Source organism: Ornithorhynchus anatinus, chromosome 3, assembly GCF_004115215.2.
Source record: "Ornithorhynchus anatinus isolate Pmale09 chromosome 3, mOrnAna1.pri.v4, whole genome shotgun sequence".
NCBI lineage: Eukaryota > Metazoa > Chordata > Mammalia > Monotremata > Ornithorhynchidae > Ornithorhynchus > Ornithorhynchus anatinus.
This window is the reverse complement of record NC_041730.1, coordinates 113,145,660-113,168,592: the sequence shown is the minus strand read 5'-3', so window position 1 is coordinate 113,168,592 and position 22,933 is coordinate 113,145,660. Positions and strand designations below refer to the sequence as shown.

The 22,933-nt window shown below is 45.9% G+C and overlaps 1 protein-coding gene and 1 non-coding gene across 2 annotated transcripts in view; both read left to right on the top strand.

The window, feature by feature from the left end:
• The window catches only part of RET (ret proto-oncogene), a 154,305-nt gene that overhangs the window by 7,501 nt on the left and 123,871 nt on the right, over positions 1-22,933 (top strand). The window lies entirely within an intron of this gene.
• Positions 8,975-9,047, top strand: TRNAK-UUU. Its single transcript has one exon. It is a non-coding gene; the product is annotated as a tRNA-Lys (tRNA).

Genomic DNA, 22,933 nt, shown 5'->3' with positions numbered 1-22,933 from the left:
GGTGATAGGGAGGGGAGGAGGAGCAGAGGATAACGGGGGCTTAGTCTGGGAAGGCCTCCTGGAGGAGGTGAGCCTTCAGTAGGGCTTTGAAGGGAGAAGTGTCCGCCCCCCCCCCCCCCCGCCCCCACACACTTTGATTGTTCTCCACTCAGATTGTGACCTCCGTATGTCCGGTTCTCGACTGATTTTAATCCCATCATGAAGCTGGACTGAAAAATTGGATGTGGCGCCTGATATCCCAATTAGAGATTTTCCAATGCATTTTTAATTTACCCGGCACACAAATACTCCTGCCCCTAGGCAGCACTGAGCTGGGATTCTGACAACTGATTAAATTTTGTAATCGCCCTCATCCATTTGGGGGTTTTGTTTGTTTCTAGAGTGTTTTCCTACCCACAGATTTGCTAATTAAAATTGATTTTGACTGGGACCTGCTGAAAGGAAAGGAAATTGGGGTTGGGCTTTGGGGCTGGGTTTTCCTGGTATGTGGAAATCCACAGGATGCCTTGTGGTTCTGTGTGAAGACACAGAGATATGACAGAAGACTAAGGCCTTATAACAACCTTCTTGGTGAGCTTCCTGCAGTTGCTGGGGCAGGGGGTGGGAAGTCTCCTCTAAATTATAGGATCTTTCGACTCTCTTTAAGATCAAGCCCCACTGGCTCCATTTCCATCAAGGTCTTTTGCCACCTCTCCCAACTCTGATCCTGCATTTGTGGCTCCCCAACCTAAAATCCCTAGAGCCAAGCAGCCAGTTCCTCTTCTCAGGGAACTGCTTGGAGTTTCTGGATAGATGACATATGGGCTGACAGATTTAGTTTTGGTTATGTGGTGGCTTAAAGGTCACTTGTTGCTCCTTCTAGAGAATCACGGTTTTCTCCAGGTAACCCGAAATTTCCTCACGCGTCCTGGAGCCAGTGGATGCATCAGGTGTTGGTGGTTTTTGGTTTGGGGACGAAAAGTATATGTGTTGGGTGATGTCACTGACATTGTAGTCTTTTTTTTCCGTGCGACCCCTTGTCTTTCATTCATTCATTCATTCATTCATTCATTCAATAGTATTTATTGAGTGCTTACTATGTGCAGAGCACTGTACTAAGCGCTTGGAATGGACAAATCGGTAACAGATAGAGACGGTCCCTGCCCATGGACGGGCTTACAGTCTAATCGGGGGAGACGGACAGACAAGAACAATGGCAATCAATAGAATCAAGGGGAAGAACATCTCATTGAAGCAATAGCAAATAAAGAACATCAGGGTGATGTACATCTCATTAACAAAATAAATAGGGTGATGAAGATATATACAGTTGAGTGGACGAGTACGGTGCTGAGGGGATGGGATGAGAGAGGGGGAGGAGCAGAGGGAAAGGGGGGAGAAGAGGGTTTAGCTGCGGAGAGGTGAAGGGATGGATAGAGGGAGCAGAGGGAAAAGGGGAGCTCCGTCTGGGAAGGCCTCTTGGAGGAGGTGAGCTTTAAGTAGGGTTTTGAAGAGGGGAAGAGAATGAGTTTGGCGGAGGTGAGGAGGGAGGGCGTTCCGGGGCCGCGGGAGGACGTGGCCCAGGGGTCGACGGCGGGATAGGCGAGAATGGGGGACGATGAGGAGTTGGGCGGCAGAGGAGCGGAGCGTGCAGGGTGGGCAATAGAAAGAGAGAAGGGAGGAGAGGTAGGAAGGGGCAAGGTGATGGACAGCCTTGAATAATGTTGGTATTTGTTAAGCGCTTACCATGTGCTCAGCACTGTTCTAAGCGCTGGGGTAAATACAGGGTAATCAGGTCGTCCCCCGTGAGGCTCACAGTTAATCCCCATTTTACAGATGAGGTAACTGAAACACAGAGAAGTGAAGTGACTTGCCCACAGTCACACAGCTGACAAGTGGCAGAGCCGCGAGTCGAACCCATGACCTCTGACTCCGAAGCCCAGGCTCTTTCCACTGAGCCACGCTGCTTCCCCTCCACCCTGTCTTCACACCTCCCCATCCAAGGGCTCCGCTCCTGGCCAGCTGGAACCTGTAGCTTCCTCACGAAGCATCCTTTTCACTCCCAGCCCCTCAGATCCCTACTCTTTTGGAATCGGCAATCCGTTTCTCTTTCTGGGTGGAACCGCTTCCAAAGTGGCGAGATCCTATTTCCTCTTTGCTAGAGATGCAGTCGGAGCAGGGCAGATTATTGAGCCGTCAAACGACTGACAAAAATCTTTTCTTTCCAGTAATGTGGTTCTGGGGAAGCTTTGTAGTGTGGTATCTTTTATATTTTTAATGAGCCTATTACTGGAAGAGAAATTGCTGCATGGGATCTGACTTGGGTTTCTGCAACTGGTTGGACTGCCCAGGCAGATTCCAGAGGCTTTGATCGGGTTTGCTCTAAGTTGCATAGTTATCACGGCGTAATCTGGCGTTGCGTCTGTTTGACAAATTGGGCTAGCTCTGGGAGAATGTAAGCTTGTCTCTAGACTGTAAGATCATTATGGGACGATGGAAGGTAGATAGAAGATAATCGGGTTGGGACACAGTCCCTTTTCCACGTGGGGTTCATAATCTAAATGGGTGGGAGAACAGGTATAAAATGCCTGTTACATTTTACAGATGAGGAAACTGAGGCACAGGATAGGTTAGTGACTTGTTCAGGGTCACATGGCAGACAGATGGCCACGGTGGAATGAAGATGATGATTATATTTGTTAAACATTTACTACGTGCCAATCATGAGAAGCAGCGTGGCTCAGTGGAAAGAGCCCGGGCTTGGGAGTCAGAGGTCATGGGTTTGAATCCCGGCTCCACTGCTTGTCAGCTGTGTGACTTTGGGCAAGTCACTTAACTTCTCTGTGCCTCAGTTACCTCATCTGTAAAATGGGGATTAAAACTGTGAGCCCCACGTGGGACAACCTGATCACCTTGTATCCCCCAGGGCTTAGAACAGTGCTTTGCACATAGTAAGCGCTTAACAAATACCACCATTATTATTATTATAATTATTGTACTAAGTACTGGGGTAGCTACAGGATGATCAGGTCGGACACAGTCCCTTTGCCACATGGGGCTCAGAGTCTAAGTAGGGGGGAGTAGGATTTAATCCCTTTTTTACAGATGAGAAAATTGAGGCACAGAGATGTTAACAGCCTTGACCAAGGTTGTACAGCAGATAAGTGGTGGAACGGGGAGTAGAACCCAGGTCCCCTGGCTTCCAGACCAGCAGCGTGGCTCAGTGGAAAGAGCCCGGGCCTCGGAGTCAGAGGCCATGGGTTCGAATCCCAGCTCTGCCACTTGGCAGCTATGTGACTGTGGGCAAGTCACTTCACTTCTCTGTGCCTCAGTTACCTCATCTGTAAAATGGGGATTAACTGTGAGGCTCACGAGGGACAACCTGATTACCCTGTATCTACCCCAGCGCTTAGAAAGGTGCTCTGCACATAGTAAGCGCTTAACAAATACCAACATTATTATTATTATTCTTTTTTCCACTAGGCTACACTGCTTTATCTTAGGGGAAATACTTCAATTTACCATTTTCATGGGTGCCCGGGGAACGGTGAGCTATCGGGGGACAGACTGCATGGGTAAAGCTGACCGCCAGAAGTAGAGGAGCAAGTCTGTGCCAGTCAGCAGGGTAAGCTGACCACTGGAGGAGGCTGCCTGTCTCCGTGAGGCGCATGGGGTAGGCAAGGAGGTGAGTGTGAGTGGCACCATAGGAAATGGCCTGAAGTCCTTGGAATAAAAATAGTAATAATAATTATGGTGTAGTGACTAGAGCATAGCCCTGGAAGTCAGAAGGTCATGGGTTCTAACTCCAGCCCCGCCACTTGTCTGCTGGGTGACCTTGGGCAAGTCACTTCACTTCTCTCTGCCTCAGTTACCTCACTTGTAAAATGGGGATTGAGACTGTGAGCCCCATGTGGCACAGGGACTGTGTCCAACCCGATTTGCTTGTAATAATAAGAATAATGTTGGTATTTGTTAAGCGCTTACTATGTGCAGAGCACCGTTCTAAGCGCTGGGGTAGATCCAGGGTAATCAGGTTGTCCCACGTGAGGCTCACAGTTAATCCTCATTTTACAGATGAGGTAACTGAGGCACAGAGAAGTGAAGTGACTTGCCCACGGTCACACAGCTGTCAAGTGGCAGAGTTGGGATTCGAACCCATGACCTCTGATTCCCAAGCCCGGGCTTTTGCCATTGAGCCACGCTGCTATCCCCCTCAGTGCTCAGTACAGAGTCTGGCACGTAGTAAGCACTCAACCAATACCATAATTGTTATTAGTATTTTTTGTTAAGCACTTACTATGTGTCAAGCACTGTCGTAAGTGGAAAATCAATCAATCACGTTTATTGGGTACTAAGCACTTGGGAGAGTACAATATACGCGAGTTGGTAGACGTGTTTGCTGCTTTTAAGGAGCTTACAGTCTGAAGGGATCACAGTCCCTGCCCCACAGGGGGATCCCAGCTCTGCCACTTGTCAGCTGTGTGACTGTGGGCAAGTCACTTAACTTCTCGGTGCCTCAGTTACCTCATCTGAAAAATGGGGATTAAGACTGTGAGCCCCACGTGGGACAACCTGATTCCCCTGTGTCTACCCCAGCGCTTAGAACAGTGCTCGGCACATAGTAAGCGCTTAACAAATACCAACATTATTATTATTATTATTATCACAGTGTGTAGCATCAGCTTGCTCTCTGGGCCCCAATCTTTTCTTTCTCACCCCCAACCCCTTTTCCATATCCTCTCTCTGGCCTGAAACTCTGTCCCCTTCTCTCTACCACCAGACTGCTACTCTCCCCACCTTCAAAACCTTATTAAGAAGCAGTGTGGCATAGTGGATAGAGCACGGGCCTGGGAGTCAGGAGGCCATGGGTTCTAATCCGGGATCTACCACTTGTCTGCTGTGTGGCCTTTAGCAAGTCGCTTTTCTTTTCTGTGCCTCAGTTACCTCACCTGGAAAATGGGGTTTGCGACTGTGAGCCCCACGTGGGTCAGGGACTGTGTCCAACCCAATTTGCTTGTAATAATAATAATGATGTTGGTATTTGTTAAGCGCTTACTATGTGCAGAGCACTGTTCACAAGGGAATCAGGTTGTCCCACGTGGGGCTCACAGTCTTAATCCCCGTCTTACAGATGAGGTAACTGAGGCACAGAGAAGTTAAGTGACTTGCCCACAGTCACACAGCTGGCAAGTGGTGGAGCCGGTATTCGAACCCATGACCTCTGACTCCAGAGCCCGTGCTCTTTCCACTGAGCCACCGCTTAGTACAGTGCCTGGCACATAGTAAGCGCTTAACAAATACCATAATTATTATTAGTATTATTAAGGTCACATCTTCTCCAAGAGGCTTTCCCCGATTAAGTCCTCATTTCCCAGACTCCATCTCCTTTCTGCATCATCTATGCATTTGGACACTTGATATTCATTCCACCCTCAACCCCACAGCATTTATGTCTATATCCATAGCTTTTGTATTTATATTAATGTTTGTCTTCCCATCTAGATTGTACATTTGTTGTAGACAGGGAATATATCTGCCAATTTTGTTGTACTGAAGTGCATAGTATAGTGCTCTGCACACGGTAAGCACTCAGTACCACTGATTGATCGATAGGAGGGAGAACAGGTAAAACAGTCCCCGTTTTACAGGGGAGGAAACCGAGGCCACGAGAAGTTAAGCGACTTGCTCCAGGTCACACAGCAGGCAAGTGGTAGAAGCAGGATTAGAGCCCAGGTCCTCAGACTCCCAAGCCCAAACTAAACCACTAGGCCAAGCTGCTTCCCAGGGTCGTCTCATCTTAGGCTGTCAAGTCATTTCCGACCCATAGCGACACCACGGACACATCTCTCTCAGAACGCCCCGCTGTCCGTCTGCAATCAATCTGGTAGTGGATCCATAGAGTTTTTTTGGTAAAAATACGGAAGTGGTTTACCATTGCCGCTTTCCGTGCGGTAAACTCGCGTCTCTGCCCTCGACTCTCTCCCATGCAGCTGCCGCCCAGCACGGGGGACTTTTGACTTGTAGCAGATGGCCTTCCACTCGCTAGCCACTGCCCAAGCTAGAAATCTAATGGACAGGCCTCTGCTTGATATTCCCTCCCATCGCCGAGATTGGTAGAGTACTGGAAACTCTTCAGGTGCGACCCTGAGAGGGACTTGATTCTATTTATTGCTATTGTTCTCGTCTGTCCGTCTCCCCCGATTAGACCGTAAGCCCGTCAAAGGGCAGGGACTGTCTCTATCTGTTACCGATTTGTCCATTCCAAGCGCTTAGTCCAGTGCTCTGCACATAGTAAGCGCTCAATAAATACTATTGAATGAATAAATGAATGACTTCCCATAGTAGAGAGCTGTTAATCAGTAGTGAGGTCACTGTGGGCAGGGAATGTCGTCTGTTATTGTATTCTCCCAAGCACTTAGTAAAGTGTTTTGCACACGGTAAGTGCTCAATAATTGCAAATGACTGACTGGTGGCACTGTTATTGACCGTGATTGGTCCAGGAGAAGGAGCACTACTTTGGGAAAAGAGGGATGCGGATTCGTAGTGCCGGTTCTGTCTGCAGCTGGCTAACGTGGACTAAGCGTGTGCTGATTCCCTGCCCTCCCGCTCACTCATCTGCCTCAGTGCCCCAATGGGAACACGCTGGCATGGATGAGAACTTGGTGTGGCACCGTGAAAGCCACTAGAACTCGAATCAATTCCCCTCGATCCCATGTTCGAGCCTCATCATCCTTTTCTGATGGGAGACTCCTACATTGTTAATTACTCTCCTCCTCCTCCCCCTCAAAGCCTTATTGAAGGCACATCTTCTCTGACTAAGCCCCCTTTTCCTCTTCTTCAATTCCCTTCTGCGTCCCCTGACTTGCTCCCTTTACTCATCCCCCCTCCCAGCCCTAAAGGACTTATGTGTATATCTGTTATTTATATTAATGTCTGTTTCCTTCTCTAGACTGTAAGCTGATTGTGGGCAGGGAATGTATTTATTGTTATATCGCACTCCCCCAAGCACTTAGTACAGTGCTCTGCACACAGTAAGTGCTCAATAAATACGACTGAATGAATAAGGCCATGGGACGTGTAGGTTATGTTATCGGAACCACGGGGTCAGAGAGAGTAGAATCCAAGCTCCTTCTTCCCCCGAATTGGGCACAGTTTTGGACACCATGATAACGCTTTTCCTCACTGAAGCTCTCGTTTCCAAATCTGCATCAAACAAAGGCAAACTGGCAACGACAGCCTGAACTCTCATTTTAAAATCTGTTAGGATTTACTCTTTGGCAGCAAATCTTCATCATTAAGACAATGGAAAAAATCAATATAATTATCACCATTGAGCGTTGTGGAGCATATGGTGTCAGTTCTGGGAGGTCTCAGCCCGGCCCTGAAGGCTGATCATCTAAAATGAACAAATAGGCACATGTGCTGGGTCTCCACTGTCTCTGTGCCTGATTCCTGCAATAGCCTATTTTCATTCTGCCAAAAAAATGAGGTTGACTTCACCACGCCATCAATAATGGCAACAGACCTCCCATCTTGAATGAATAATGGTATTAAAAATAGGGTGAAAGGGACTTGAAACTGCTGGGGGAGAAAAGAGAGTTTTGAAGGTCTCCTGCTTTCTGTCAATCACTCAATCAATCTGTGGTATTAAGCTCTTACTATGTGCAGAGCAGGGAAGCAGCGTGGCTCAGTGGAAAGAGCACGGGCTTTGGAGTCAGAGGTCATGGGTTCGAATCCTGGCTCTGCCACTTGTCAGCTGTGTGACTGTGGGCAAGTCACTTAGCATCTCTGTGCCTCAGTTACCTCATCTGTAAAATGGGGATGAAGACTGTGAGCCCCACGTGAGATAACCTGATTCCCCTGTGTCTATCCCAGGGCTTAGAACAGTGCTCTGCACATAGTAAGCGCTTAACAAATACCAACATTATTATTATTAGTAGTAAAACTTGGGAGAGGACAATACAACAGAATTAGCAAACATGTTCCCTGTTCATAATGAGCTTACAGTCTAAACACTGTGAGCTTTACTATTCCCAATTAACTAAACTCAGGTCTTCCACTCGGAAGCAGTGTGGTCTAGTGAGTAGAGCATGGGCCTAGGAGTCAGAAGGACCTGGGTTCTAATCCTGGCTCTGCCACTTGTCTGCTCTGTGACCTTGAACAAGTCATTTTACTTCTCTGGGCCTCAGTCACCTCATCTGTAAAAAGGGGATTGAGACTGTGAGTCCCATGTGGGACAGGGACTGTGTCTAACCTGATTAGCCTATATCTACCCCAGCGCTTAGGACAGTTCTTGACACAGAGTAAGCACTTAAGAAATACCATAATCATTATTATTATTATTTGGGCTGCAGGTTGGTGCCTACTTTGGCCTTTATATCTCTTTCCTCTTTCTGATTCTCCTTTCCAGATAGGAGAAGCAGCATGACATAGTGGATAGATCATGGGCTTGGGAGTCAGAGGTCATGGGTTCTAATCCCGGTTCCACCACTTAATAATAATAATAATAATAATAATGGTATTTCGTAAGTGCTTATTATGTACCAAGCTCTGTTCCAAGTGCTGGGAGGGATACGAGGTAATCAGGTTGTCCCACGTGGGGCTCACAGTCTTAATTCCCATTTTGCAGGTGAGGTAACTGAGGCACAGAGAAGTTAAGTGGCTTGCCCAAGGTCACACAGCAGACAAGTGGCAAAGCTGGGATTAGAACCCACGTCCTCTGACTCCCAAGACTGTGCACTGTGACTTTGGGCAAGTTACTTCACCTCTTTGTGCCTCAGTTACCGCATCTGTAAAATGGGGATTGAAACTGTGAGCCCCGTGTGGGAGCCCCATCTCCCACTCCCTTCTGCATCGCCCTGACTTGCTCCCTTTGCTCTTCCCCCCGACCCCCCCGCAGCCACACAGCACTTATGTATATATCTGTAATTTTATTTACTTGTATTGATGTCTGTTTATTTGTAATGATGTCTGCCTCCTCCCTTCTAATAATAGTACCCGGATAGCTCAGTCGGTAGAGCATCGGACTTTTAATCTGAGGGTCCAGGGTTCAAGTCCCTGTTCGGGCAGCTGCTTACTTTGTTAATTGCTCTGGCTACATGCTGCAGACCAGACTGAAGATTTAGGAACTTGTGTCACTGATTATATTGATTTTCGATTAGACCGTAAGCCCGTCAAAGGGCAGGGATCGTCTCTGTTGCCCATTTGTACATTCCAAGCGCTTAGTACAGTGCTCTGCACATAGTAAGCGCTCAATAAATACTATTGAATAAATAATAATAATAATGATGGTATTTTCTAAACACTGTGCAAAGCACTGTTCTAAGCACTGGGGAGATACAAGGCGATTAGGTTGTCCCGCATGGGGTTCGCAGTCTTAATCCCCATTTTACAGATGAGGTAACTGAGGCACAGAGAAGTTAAGTGACTTGCCCAGAGTCACACAGCTGACAGGCGGCAGAGCCAGGATTAAAACCCGTGACCTCTGACTCCCAAGCCTGTGGTCTTTCCACTGAGCCAAGCTGCTTTCTCAAGCATCAGTATAGTGTTCTGCACGCAGTAAGCGCTTAAAAAATACAATTGAATGAACGAATGACGGGTACTGGGTCTAACCCAGTATGTTTGTGTCCACCCCAGTGCTTAATATAGTGCCTCACACATAGTAGGCACTGAACAAATAAGGCAATAGAAACCAAGGTGAGTGAAAGTGGGGATAAAGGGAGAGAGAGGAAGTGTAAATTGAGGCCAGTTTCCCTGGCTGTAGGCCGTGAGGCAGGTTAGAGAAGCAGCGTGGCTCAGTGGAAAGAACACAGGCTTGGGAGTCAGAGGTCATGGGTTTGAATGCCGCCGCTGCCGCTTGTCAGCTGCGTGACTGTGGGCAAGTCACTTAACTTCTCTGTGCCTCAGTTACCTCATCTGTAAAATGAGCATTTAGAGTGGGAGCCTCACGTGGGACAACCTGATGACCCTGTATCTACCCCAGCGCTTAGAACAGTGGTCTGCACATAGTAAGCGCTTAACAAATACTAACATTGTTGCGATGCTCGCTTGCCCAGAGAGCTTGCCGTCCATCTACAAGGCTGTCTGCCTCATCGGCAAGCTCGGGAGAAACAAGGCGCAGAGCTCAGAATGTCCATCCTGCCCTCGCTGACACCTTGTACCTCCCCAGGCCCTGTAGTAACAGCTACATTTCCTTGTCCTTCTATTTCATCTCCACAGACACCGTTTTGTTTTCCAGGACTATAGAGTAATTCACCGTGTTTAAAACCAGGTAGGAGTCCCCGGCCTTCTGAGGAGAGGCCTATCCTCATCCTCCGGTTTTCAGACTCCCAAAGGAGGAGGAGCCATTTGACCATCATTCCACCTCTGATTCTTCTTGGCCTTTTGAGGCGGAGATCTGGAAGGAGATTCCTCCGGTAGAGAAGGTGCAGAAAACATCTGTCTCCACTTTGACCTTTTTATAGATCACGTGAGCCGGCCGAAGGAACTGGGATCACCCGGAGTCCTGCAGCCGCCTCTCCACCACTCAAGTCAGTGAGGTTGCATTGTCCTCTCTCAAGTGCTTAGTACAGTGCTCTGCACGTTGTAAGCGTTCAGTAAATATCCTTGATGATGAGGAGGCTGTCTCTGAGAAGGAGGGCCTGGTTCACGCCATCTTTCTGGGAAAGGTGCTGCCCTGTGGAATGTGCCAGGAGGGAAACTGTCAGCCGGACAGAAGCCTGAAGAGACTTCCCCAGACAGAAAGGAAATGTGAAAGTTTATTGAGGCAGTGGTGCTAAATTGCCTTTATTCTACTGAATTACTTTAGGAATCAGGTTAAGTAAATCAGGGTTTCCTTTGATTGTTTGAAGAAAATGGATACATTGGGCCTAATGGCTGGCTAATGGCCTTTCAGCTATGCGTTTAGAAGACTAATTAAACATTATATTTAGCTGTTAAAACCGAGGGATTTGGGGCCTAACGGAATGAGCAGAACATCAGTCTGGCAGCCAGAGTTAGTCACAACTTCCCTAATGATTACTTTTGTGATTCCGGGAAGTCACTTATTAATAATTTTGCTAAGTGCTTACTGTGTGCCAAGCACTGTTCTAAGCTAAGTTCTAAGTAGATACAAGTTATTCAGGTTGGTTACAGTCCCTGTCCCACATGGGGCTCACAGTCTTAATCCCCATTGTACAGATGAGGTAACTCAGGCACAGAGAAGTGAAGTGACTTTTTTATGGCGTTTAAGTGCTTACTACCTGCCAAGCACTGTTCTGAGGGTTGGGATAGATACAAGTTAAATAGGTTGGACAGTCTCTGTCCCTCATGGGACTCACAGTCTAAGTAGGAGTAGGATTAATCTCCATTTTACAGATGAGGAAACTGAGGTGCAGAGAAGTTAAATGACTTGCTCAAGGTCACACAGCAGACACGTGGCAGAGCTGGGATTAGAACCCACGTCCTCTGACTCCCAGACCTGTGCTGAGTGAAAGCTAAATGTTTCCCGTTTCGCTTTCAGTTAGCATCTCTGTGGTAGGTTTGAGAAGCAACGTGGCCTAGTGCAAAGAACACAGGCCTGGGAGTCAGAGGTCGTGGGTTCTAATCCCGGGTTCTCTGCTGTGTGACTTTGGGCAAGTCACTTCTCTTTGCCTCAGTTACCTCATCTGTAAAAAAATGGGGAATAAGGTTGTGAGCCCCACGTGGGACAACCTGATTAGCTGTATCTACCCCAGTGCTTAGAACAGTGCTTTGTGCATAGTAAGCGCTTAACAAATACCATAGTAATAATAATGATAAATTTCCTATCCTTAAAATGGGATTGCAGCAGCTCAATCTCCAAGGCCTAGTGAAAGGATACAGTGCTTTGGAAATTAAAGGCCTGAATTGAAAATGGCCTTTTTTCATGCCCATTTTGGAATAACTATTAAAAATTAAGTTGTAGCATTTCCCATAAGATGGTACCATTTGGTCTCAACACATGGGGATTCCAAATTGTTGATTGGGTTATGGGATTGGAGCTTGTGCTTTTTTTATATAATATAGTATTTGCTAAGTGCTTACTACATGCCAGGCACTGTTCTGAGGGCTGGGGTAGATACGGAGTAATCAGGTTGGACACAGTCCATGTCCCACATGGGGCACACAGTCTTAATCCCCATTTTACAGATAAGGAAACTGAGGCACAGATAAGTGAAGGGTCTTTTTTATGGCATTTAAGTGCTTACTGTGTGCCAAACACTGTTCTGAGGGCTGGGTTAGATACAAGTTAATTAGGTCGGACACAGTCTCCAGCCCACTCGAGACTCACAGTAGAAGGGAGAACAGGTCCTGAATCCCCATCTGTAAAATCCCTAGGCACGGAGAAGTTATGTGACTTGTGTGAAGTCACAGCAGGCAAGTGGTGGAGCTGGGATTAGAACCCAATTCAAGTTGGATGCAATCCTTGTCCCACATGGGGCTCACAGTCTTAATCCCCATTATGCAGATGAGGTAATTCAGGCATAGAGAAGTGGTGACTTTTTTATGACTTTTTTATCCTCTGCCTCCTAGGTCTGTGCTCTGTCCACTAAGCCATGATGCTATTGTTGTTACCCCAAACCGCCCCCGCCCTCTCGCTCTCCAGAAGTGAGTCACCTTGCTCCACTCCCCCCATCTCATGGAAAAAGGGGGAGAGTTGGCCTGTGCCTCCTCCCGGTCCCCCGTGTCATTTTTACTCTATTTTACCCCTTCCTCTCTCCCTTTTCCTTTCTTTGAATCCTGCTTCATCCATCTCTGTCACCCTAATCACTGGTATCTACCACCCTTCTGGTCCCCTGTGCATTTCTGACAGAACTTCACACCTTCCTCTCCTTCCTTCTCTCACTCCCTTCTCTGACTCTGCTCCTCGGAGACTTCAGTCTTCATGTCGATGATCCCCCCGACCCTCCGAGGACCCTCTTCCTCTCTCGGCTGACCTCTTCATCCCATTTCAGCCTCACATTAGCACGGACACGTGCCGGAGCTCATCATCTCCAGGCAACGGTCTAGCTCAAACCTCACTGATTCCAGCCTACCGCTGTATGACCACGACCTTTTCTGTCTTCACCCTCCACTGGGACCTCCAGACTGTGATCCACTCAGTCTTTCCCAGGCTGTCACATCTCTCTTGCTCTCCCTACCAACACTCCCATCCTTTCATGCTAAAGTTCACGTCCTGATAGCAGTAAAGCAAATCGTACTGGACACAGTCTCTGTCCGACAAGGGGCTCACATTCGCAATCCCCATTTTCCAGATGAGGGAACTGAAGTCCAGAGAAGTGAAGTGACTTGGCCGAGGTCACACAGCAGAGAAGTGGAGGATCCGGGATTAGAACCCGTGACCTTCTGACTCTCAGGCCTATCCTCTATCCGCTACACCATGCTGCTCAACCCTTCCCTCTCCACCAAATACAACTCCATTGTCGCCTGTTCCTCCATTGTTCTTGCATCCAAAACTCCTGGTCCTAGATCATGCCCACGGGCTCAGGAGTCAGAGGTCGTGGGTTCTAATCCCGGCTCCGCCACTTGTCTGCTGTGTGACTTTGGGCAGGTCACTTAACTTCTCTGTGTCTCCGTTACCTCATCTGTAAAATGGGGATTGAGACGGTGAGGCCCATATGGGACAGGGATTGTTGTCCAACCTGTTTAACTTGTGTCTACTTCAGCGCTTGGTATGATCCTTGATTCTTCATTGCCTTTTGGCTATCACATTCAAGCAACTTCTATATCCTGCATTTCCTTGATCTGTCCATTCTCCTCCACCCAAACAGCTCTCTTCAGCAACTCATCACAGCACAATTAGACTATAATATTAGTCTCATTTCTGTCTTCCTGCCTCTAGCTTTTCCCCACTTCAGTTCATATTCTCTGCTGCTGCCTGAATTATCTTCCTGAAATGACACTCAGCAGATATTTTCGTTCTTCAAAAACCTCCAGTGGTTGCCCCCTCTCTCCCCCAAAACTCATGACTCGTTTCAAGGTTCTCCACCAGCTTTTTTCATCTATCTTTTGAGTCTCTTCACCCACTCCCTGCCCAGTTCACACTCCTCACTCATCTTCTAATTTGCTTCATCTTTCCTTCATCTTCTGAAGCAGTGTGGCCTAATGGGAAGGACACGGGCCTGCGAGTCAAGAGGACTTGGCTCTAATCCTGGCTCTGCCACATGTCCACTCTGTGATCTAGGGCAAGTCAAGTAACTTCTCTGTGCCTCTGTTACTCCTGCTGTAAAATGGGTATTAAATCCTACTCCCTCCTGCTTAGACTGTGAGCCCCATGTGGGGCAGGGACTGTGTCCAAACTGCTTAACTTGTATCTACTCCAGCACTTAGAACGTGCCTGCCACATAATAAACACTTACTAGCTTTCATAATTATTATTTTAATTTTTCCGTACTCTCAACTCACTTCTCTGACCACTTGCTCACACTGTCCCCAGGGCCTGAAATTCTTTATTGCCACCCAAGTCTGCTAGACCTCAGCTCTCCCTGTCTTCAGAGATTTCACAGAATTCCACCACCTCTAGTAATAATAATAATTGTGGCATTTGTTAGGCAGTTATTTTGTGCCAGGCACTGTTCTGAGTGCTGGAATAGATACAAGATAATTGGGGTGGACACAGTCCCTGTCCCTCATAGGGCTCGTAGTCTTCATCCCCATTTTCCAGATGAGGTAACTGAGGCCCAGAGAAGTGAAGTGACTTGCCCAAGGTCGCACAGCAGACGGATGGTGGAGCCAGAATTAGAACCCAGTCCTTCTGACTCCCAGGCCCGTTCTCTATCTACTGGGCCACTCTTGTAATCCTTCCCCAAATAATCTCCAACACCCTGAGGAGTACAGATCCTGCAACATCTGTGTGTTTATACCTGTCTTCAACAATTACATATCTAACTGAATATGCACTTGAGTAAATTTGTACATGTCTAATATCTTCAGTTGCATATTCACTTATTTTTTTCTGATTGAGTCTAGTCTTTCATACTGGCATAGTTGTTCTTCACTGATCTCGGTTTTTCTGTTCCGCCCACTTTTTAAGAATAGGATCCTCATTAGACTATGAGCACCTTGTGGGCAGGGAACATGTCATTTTCTCTTCTCCCTCCTTTGACTAGAATCCATGTGTGGGACTGGGGCTGTGTCTGATCCATTTAACTTGTGTATATCCCAGTGGTTTTTACAGTGCACCTAACATATACTACAATTATTAATAATTTGCTTTTGTTATACTTTCCCATGTGCTTACTTCAGTGTGTTGGGCTCAGTAAACACCATTACTGCCACTGCTGGTTGACTTGCAGGGGCTTGAGGAAGCCTATCAAAATGTCCGTGCTCACTGAAACATTAAGAACTCTATTGACATCACTTGATAGAAGTGTGGAGTGCCTCCCTGCCCCAAGCTTCTAGGCAGAGGTGCCCCCAAACTTTCTGACTGCAGGCTCCTAGATTCACATTTGGAACCCATCTTCTCCATCCCCCTCCACCTACAAGGCTTCTAAATCAAAACTTGGAGAACTCTTCCTAAACCAAATATGTTTTCAATTTTACAATTAAACTGTTTTTGAAATATTCACACTTATTTCAATTAATCCGGGCGACATCATTTTGCCTTATCATATTGTTAGCATACATTTTCAAAAAACAAGTTTAAAAGACAACAACAAAAAAGAGTGCCCTTAACCTCTGGCAAAATTACAGTTTAAGATGAAGGGAATTCTTCCAAATGTTGATATGATAAAAGGTCACACAAAGATGCTAAAATAAACTAGATTCCAAGAGCTGGCAGATTTTGATGAAGGGCACAGAAATGTGTTTACCTGACCTTCCTGTCTTTATTGTACTTTATTATATTCTCTCAAGTTTATACTCTGCACACAGTAGGTGTTCAGTAAATACTACTGATTGATTCAGATGATGAAAAGGTTCACAATCAATGTTATATTTACTGAGCACTTACTGTGTATAGAACACCATACTAAGCTCTTGGGAGAATACAATATTACAGAGGTGATATTTTTAATTGTATTGATTTGCTTATTTCTCTCCCGCCATTACTTTTAGGACATCCCTCTTGGAAATCTCTCATCTAGTTCTTGCAGGTTAGCAAGAATTGTGCTACACATAATTTAGTTTTTCTGTGACATGAAATATTCCTGATCTTATATGGGCTTTTAAAAATTTCTTATTTTTATTTTTTTTCATTTTATTCCCAGCCCTTTGGCCAACACTTCCCTCGTACTAATGACAAAGCGTATTAATATTTCCCTTCCGGATGGAAGTTGGAGAAAAAACACCCAACCCCAAACCATATTATTTAAATCACCCCATGGAGAATTGGTTTTAGTTAGAACACCAGTTTTCAGTGCCTTCCTGGTTAATGGGGGCAAATGGAAAGTGCATTTTTCTATGCACGTCACCCAAGTTCAAATTTGAATGGAAAAACTTCAGCATTTTCGAATCTCCTGTCATGCAGGCACTTACTCTCTGTTAAAAAAAAAATCCTGTGGTTACAGGATCCATTTGGATTGAATTACAGTATTTGGCCAGAGAGTACACAGTGGTGGTTTGATAAATACCCTTGTTTCTGCCTGTCATTTTAAAGGTTTAAAAGGATCATTTAGAGTTTGCTCCTTAGTGCTAAGGGCTCAATGCCTGACTTCTTCTGAAAGGACATAATAGCTTCCAAGGTTTGGAACCCGATGGGTGTTTGACCTCAAGTGTATTGGAAACGGATGTTTTTCAAAGACAAAAAACCTCTATGATTTTGCCCCAAGAATGTTCGATGAAGTCAGGAGGTGTCCCTTCTCCCCGGCTGGAGGAAAAGAAAGAAAATTGACCCCAGATGGAGCCACGCAAGTTAGGGCGCCTTATTAAAACTGGAGCATTGTTATGCAAAGGTGAACTGAATCAAATCTTTGCACCTCCCTCCGTGAAGTCGTCTCCCCGCCTCTGAGGAGAAGAAGGTAGTTATGCAAATGACAAGGAAGCATTTTTTGTGGTTTCTGGTCACGAGCAGGAGAAATTCTGCCTGGCATATGAATATTTGGAGAATCCACGAGTGAGTTTCTCCCGGATCCGATGCGAATGCGCAGGTGACAAAAGAAAGCGTATTTCATGATCGCCCCTGATAAGGTCGGAGAAACCATGTCTGTATGTGTCTCTTGTTTTAATTTAGCCCCAGATAATGAACACTAAAGTGCTCCTAGAGCAAAATCTGAAAGGGGGGTAATTTGGTGAAGAGTGAGGAGTTAGTGACCACTGAGTGTGGTCAGTGTGGCATGATGGGCCATTTCAATTTCTCTTTAATCCTTGAAGTGACTTCGGAGACATACCTGCTCTTAAGCATGATTTATGGCTGTCTGAGGGAGAGTCCAGATTGCTTGGAGTGTAAGCAGTCCTTGTAAATCACTGAAAGTCTCTAGAAAATTCCCCTAGGGATGGGAAAGGTCACAATTTCTATTGTCTAGGTCAGACAGGTTACAATAATTGTCTTCCCGCCCCCCCTCCTCCCCCAACAACAAAGAGAGATGCTTGTAAATTAATTCTGTATATAGACACACTGTGTTCTGGGGCGGTTGTCCTCTATTTGAAATTGGGCAGTGGGATGGGTAAGATTATAAAACAAGCTGATTTATTCAGTTCTCTTTCTTCTTCCTTTTCCCCTATGTGATATAGTAATGGTAGCTATTATGGTATTTATTAAGCTCTTACTCTGTGTCAAAGTACTGCGCTAAGCTCTGGGGTCGAAATAACATAGTGAGATCTGGCATTGTAACTGTTCCCTCACCAGGTTCGCAGTCTAAGAAGGGATGGTGGTACTTTAACCCCATTTCCCAGGGAAATGAGGCACAAGGTCAGGCAGCAGGCCAGCGAGGGAGCTGGGATTAGAACTCTTGTCTTTCGACTCTCGGTCCCGTGAACTTTTCACCTGTGAATCAATTGGGTTAGGTTTATAAAAGCAAACCCCCATTATAACAGTCTTCTATTAGGTTCTGTAGTGCTATTGAATTTTAATGACACATTAGTTATAACACTCTCTTGCCTCAAGATAAGGAGATAATGAAGCAAAGTTTATCTTGACTTTAAGTACTTCCCTTCCTCTTCCTTTTTGAAGTATTTGGGCTGACTTGAATAGAGTGGTTATAGCCCATTTCAATTTGCCATAAATATCTATTTTGCATAAATAATGGCATCTCTACTCTGTCAGTACAAAGTTCCTATTTGCTTAATAAGATGCAAAGTATAGCACTTTGAAAATTAACATCACATTTACATATGAACAAATAATCAATTTCATAATATTTCATTACTGGCACATATTTACAATATAATTTGACCGTAAAAGCATATTCCCATTTAATTTTTTAATTCTTCTATTTCAATATATTTATATATTTTACTCAATTTTCTGGATATTGGGAGTGCATTAATGCACTGTACTAAGTGCTTGGGAGAGTACATATAACGATAGACACATTCCCTACGCACAACAATAATAATAATAATAATGTTGGTATTTGTTAAGCGCTTACTCTGTGCAGACCACTGTTCTAAGCGCTGGGGTAGATACAGGGTAATCAGGTTGTCCCACATGAGGCTCACAGTTAATCCCCATTTTACAGATGAGGTAACTGAGGCACAGAGAAGTGAAGTGACTTGCCCACAGCCACGCAGCTGACAAGTGACAGAGCCGGGAATCGAACCCATGACCTCTGACTCCGAAGCCCAGGATCTTTCCACTGAGCCAACAGGCTCCTCAGAGCAGGAGCCTCAAAGCATGAATCAATCAGTCAATGTTATTTATTAAACACTTACTCTGAGCAGAGCATTGTACTAAGCACTTGGGAGAGCTTAGAGTCTAGAAGGGGCTTACAGTCTAAAGGGGGAGGTGGGTAGTGGGGTGATGAATGAAGTAACAGGCCATAACCATTAGCTGGACCAAATCCCAGAAGATAAGAGCTCATGAGCTGCAGAGTAGGGGAGTCAGGAATTCTAATCCTGACCTCACCACCTGCCTGCTGTGTGACCTTGGGCAAGTTATCTAACTTCCCTGGGCCTCAGTTTCTTCAGCTGTAAAATGGAGATCAGATACCTGTTCTCCATCCTTCTTAGCCAGGGACTGTGTCCAAACTGCTTATAACAGCAGTAATAATAGTAATGATAATAGGATTTGTTAAATGTGTGCTGTGTACCAAGCACTGGGGTAGATTCAGCATAATCAGGCCCCATGTAGGTCTCACAGTCTAGGAAGGAGGACAGGTATAAATCACCATTCTGCAGATGAGGAGGCTGAGGCACAGAGAAGTTAAGCAACTTGCCCAAGGCCATGAGGATGGCAAGTGTCCGGCAGGGACTGTCTCTATTTGTTGCTGACTTGTTCATTCCAAGAGCTTAGTACAGTGCTCTGCACATAGTAAGCGCTCAATAAATACTATTGAATGAATTGAATGAAAGTGTATATATTTTCATTACCCTATTTATTTTGTTAATGAATTGTACATCGCCTTGATTCTATTTAGTTGCCATTGTTTTTATGAGATGTTCTTCCCCTTGACTCTATTTATTGTCATTGTTCTTGTCTGTCCATCTCCCCCGATTAGACCGTAAGCCCGTCAAATGGCAGGGACTGTCTCTATCTGTTGCCGACTTGTTCATTCCATTCGCTTAGTACAGTGCTCTGCACATAGTCAGCGGTCAATAAATACTATTGAGTGAATGGATGAAAGTGTCAGAGCTGGGATTAGACCCCAAGTTCTCTGACCTTACATTGTATCTATCCCAAATACTACGTGTCTTTTATCAGATGCCTCAGTATCACAGCAATAAATTCCTTGTCTCCCATGGTTTTTGATGGGAGAAGTTTGTGCCATCCGTAATAAATGTGAGCTTGAGATTTCTCTTCAGCGAACATTTTTCCAGTCGTTGCTTGGTGTTGAGAACTCTTGGTTTTTAGCATTCCTAAGTGCTTGGAGGTTCTTCTCATCTTTATAGAGGGCTGCAGCTAGAGCTCAGGGAGGGCCATTTTCTTAGGACTCCAGCCTTCCGTTCGGTCTATGGAAACCACGGGGGACTCTTGGCTTGTTGTTTACCGAAGCCATGGAGGAAAGGTACATTGGCAAAGAAAACCTAAAAGTAAAAGCATGTTTTACATATTGAAGCATCTGATAGAGGAGGCTTAGTTTCAAAAGCATTTTTCATATGTGTTCTGGGTCGCTGGCAGACACTGGAGAGTTAGCTCCAGCTGCTTACTGGTTGCTGGGAAGGAGGAGAAGGAATGGTTTCTTAATGCATTCGCTGAGGGAGGAACCCAACATGTAGGTGTGAAGGCCTGGAGACTTTCTTCCATCCTCCCGAACTTGGGCCTGTAAAAGGCTGGCTTTTAGAACAATTCACCTCTTTCTGCCACATAGCAGAATCCCACAGACATATGTAATTGTGGAAGCAACTTGGCCTAGTGGGTACAGCCTGGGAGCAAGAAGGACCCGGGTTCTAATCCTGGCTCCGCCACTTGTCTGCTGTGTGACCTTGGGCAAGTCGCTTCACTTCTCTGGGCCTCAGTTACCTCATCTGGAAAATGGGGATTAAGATTGTGGGTCACCATGGGAGATGTGGAGGGTGTCCAGCCTGATTAGCTTGTATCTACCCCAGTGCTTAGCACAGTGCTTAACACATAGTAAGCACTTAAATACCATAAAAGAAAAAAAATTGCTATGGAGGTTGGAAAGGACCCTACTGAGGTAATTCATCAGATGGAGGGGTCCCAGCCATCTCTTTCCTGGAGCTGCCGAAGCCTGACTTTATGGGTCCCTGATGCTGCGCATCTGGGGCTGCTGATTGGAGAGGGATGTTTGTTTCAGTCTGCTCTGTCATCGGGCACAAACTCCCTAAAATCTTCCCTGCTCTATTCCAATCCTTCCTTCCTCCTGCGACTTCCTCGACTTTCCCAACCTTCCAGCAGTAGCAATCTCTCTCCTCCTCTCAAAATCTCCCCCCACCACTCGCCTCTCCTACCCCATCCTTTCCCATCCTATCAAATCATTTTCCCCATCTCTTCTCCTCTCCCTGACCACCATCTTCAACCATTCACTTTCAAGTGGCTTCTTCCCACTGCTTTCAAAAATGCTCATGTATCCCTTATCTGGAAAAAAAAATCCTTTGTTGCCTCCAGCTCCCTCCTACCATTCCTCTGTAAATTCTGTGAGTGAGTTGTCTACACCAACTGCCTCCAGTTCCCTCTTTAACCCCCTCCAACTTGGCTTCTGCACCCTTCACTCCAAATCCAACGGATTCTGCTTCATCCTAATCCTTCATGATTTCTCCGCTGTCTTTGACACTTGTAGATTATCCCCTCCTCCTTGAAATATTTTAACTAACCTTGGCTTCACTGACACTGTCCTCTCCTGGTTCTCCTTCCTATCTCTCTGGTTGCTTCTTCTCAGTCTCTTTTGCAGGTTCCTTCTCGGCCTCCTACCCTGTAACTGGGGAGTCCCTAAAGGCTCAGTTCTGGGTCCACTTCTATCCTCCATCTACACCCCCTCCCTCGGAGAACTCATTAGCTCCCACAGCTCCAGCTGCCATCTCTGAACAGATGATTCCCTACTCTACATCTCCGGTTCTGACTTCTCTCCTTCTCTGCAGTGTTGCATCTCTACTTGAATGTGACCCCCAACTTGAATGTGACCCCCAACTTAAAACTTAACATGTGCAAAACAGAACTCTTCATCTTCCAAATTCTGTCCACCTCCTGTCTTTGTCATCAATGTAAACAACACCACTATCCTTCCTGTTTCTCAAGTCCATAATCTGGGCATTATCCTCAGCCCATCTCTCGTTCAACCCACATATTCAATCTGCCATCAAATCCTTTTGGTTCAACATACGTAACATCACTAAAATCCATCCTTTTCTCTTCATCTAATCTTCTATTGTACTGATCCAAGCATGTAGCATAGCCTGCCTTCACTGCTGCATCCCCTGACCTCTCCCCGTCCTATATCTCCCTATTCCAGTCCTTACTTTATTTACTCTGCTATCTGGATCAGTATTCAAAAAAAAAAAACCGTTCAGTCCACTTCTCCCTGTTCCTCGAAAATCTCCAGTGGTTGCCCATCCAACTCTGCATCAAATAGAAACTCATCACCATCAGCTTTAAAGCTCATTACGATTCACCTTGGACCTCTCCACTGTGGGTAACCCCGGCAAGAGAATATCTCTCAGTGGCATAGTTCTAAGCTTCAGTGGCGTACGCAAACTCTCCTGCCATGACAAGGCATTGCTAATCATAGGAGAGACCTTAGCTTCTAGTACAGTGATTAGCACATAATAAGCGCTTAACAAATGCCGTTATTATCATTACTCCTTCTTTGTCTAACCACTTACTGAATCTCTTTCCCAGGTTCAAGGTAGCCAATGAGCAGTTTCTGGTGGGGATTCAGCTGATGGAACAAGGGATAACCGTGAAGCCCCCTCCACATAAAGGGGAAAATAATCCACTTACTCTGATCTAAATCAAATGAATCAGATGAGAACCCTCGTGGCCTAGTGGAAAGAGCAGGGGCTGGGAATCAGAGGACCTGGGTTCTAATTCCGTTTCTGTTGCTTGTCTGCTGTGTGGCCTGGGGCAAGTCACTTAGCTTCCCTGTGCCTCAGTTCCCTCATCTGTAAAATGAGAATTCAATGCTTGTTCTCCCTCCTAATTAGACTGTGAGCCCCATGATTATCATACATTTTACATCTACCCCAGTACTTACTAGAGTGCGTGGCACATGGTGTTGAACAAATGCCAAAATAATTTGTATTATTGTTATTAATCAAGGAAGGGACTGGACAATCAATCGAAGTTATTGTTTGGGCACTTACTATGTGCAGAGCACTGTACTAAGCACTTGGAAGAGCACAGTACAACACAACTGGTGGACACAAAGGGCACCTAAAGAAATGTATAGTCTAGAATCTTACAGGC